The sequence below is a fragment of the Orycteropus afer genome, unplaced genomic scaffold (genome assembly GCF_000298275.1).
Source record: "Orycteropus afer afer isolate SDZICR_OR568_19922 unplaced genomic scaffold, OryAfe1.0 scaffold00155, whole genome shotgun sequence".
Classification (NCBI taxonomy): domain Eukaryota; kingdom Metazoa; phylum Chordata; class Mammalia; order Tubulidentata; family Orycteropodidae; genus Orycteropus; species Orycteropus afer.
The window spans coordinates 3,956,715-3,958,117 of record NW_006921742.1 but is presented as its reverse complement, the minus strand read 5'-3'; the positions used below and the strand labels follow the sequence as shown (position 1 = coordinate 3,958,117).

Genomic DNA, 1,403 nt, shown 5'->3' with positions numbered 1-1,403 from the left:
AGGAGGTGGAACAATATTTTGTGTAGTATGTTATACCAACTGAGCTTGATGTCCCTTGAGACTATGGTCCTGAGCCCACAGGTCCAACCACTCGCCTCTGGTCAGCTGGCTGTGGCCAAGAAGTGACCACAACCTTGCCCCTTGTCAGCTCTACTATATACCTGGCAATTCTTACAGAACATACCAATACACTTGTAGAAACATTGTCTGCCAACCCTATACATGGTCTTGGGCACACTCTCCCCTGCATAGGCATATAGTTCAGCCTTTCCAGCCATCTATCTACCCATATATCTATGTTTGCCTTCACTGACAACACAGTAAGTGCCAAAGGGTTGACCTTTTTACCTGTACCTCCCACATACCTCTCTCTGTCTTCCTCTTCCTCCATGCCACTGTGTTGATCACTCACATTTAGTATGTTGCCTTTCTCTTCACTGAAATCAGTGCTTCTCTCTAACTATCTAACAGTGTTCCCTCCCCTCCCTTCCTACCCTTGGTAACCAACAAAGAATATTTCTTTCCATATATAAACCTTTCCTTGACTTTTTATAATAACTAATACAGTATTTGTCCTTCTGTGATTGACTTATTTCACTCAGCATAATGTCAAGTTCCTCAACATAATGCAGTGTTTTGCAAATTATACATCATTCTTTAGGGTTGCATAGTATTCCATTGTGTGTACATACCATAGTTTGGTTTTCATCCACTCCTCTGCTGATGGACACCTAGGTTGCTCCCATCTTCTGGCTATTGTAAACAGTGCTGCAATGAACATGGGTGTGCATATATCTGTTTTGTCCTGGCTGTCACTTCTTTAGGATATACACCTAGTAATGGAATGGCTGGGTCAAATTGTATTTCTAATTCCATATTTTTAAGGAATCGCCATACTGCTTTCCACAGTGGTTGTACCATTTTACAGTCTCACTACAATGTATGAGAGTCCCAATCTCTTCACATCCTCACCAGCATTTGTTATTTTGTCTTGTTGAACTTTGTTACTCGTGCTGGGGCAAGATGGTATCTTACTGTTTTGATTTGCATCTCTCTAATGGCTAATGAGGAGCTCTGGTAGTGTAGTGCCTAAGGCATTTAACTGCTAACCAGAAGGCTGGCAGTTCAAACCCACCAGCCACTCCTCGAAAGGAAGGCTGGGCAATCTACTTCCATAGTGATAATGCCTCAGAAACCCAAGGAGGGGTCACTATGAGTCGGGTCCGACTTGACAGCACAAAACAATAACAATGGCTAATGATCATGAGCATTTCTTCATATGTTTGTTGGCCACCTGAATATCCTCTTTGGTGAAGTGTCTGTTCATGTCTTCTGCCCATTTTAAAATTAGATTATTTGTCTTTTGCTGTTGGGGTGTTGGAGTTTTCCACAAATTACAGAGA

General features: G+C 42.1%; 1 protein-coding gene across 1 annotated transcript in view; it reads right to left on the bottom strand.

Annotated features, from left to right (window-relative positions):
- NHSL1 (NHS like 1) overlaps positions 1-1,403 on the bottom strand; it is a 96,735-nt gene that overhangs the window by 47,661 nt on the left and 47,671 nt on the right. The gene's annotated exons all lie outside the window — the stretch shown is intronic.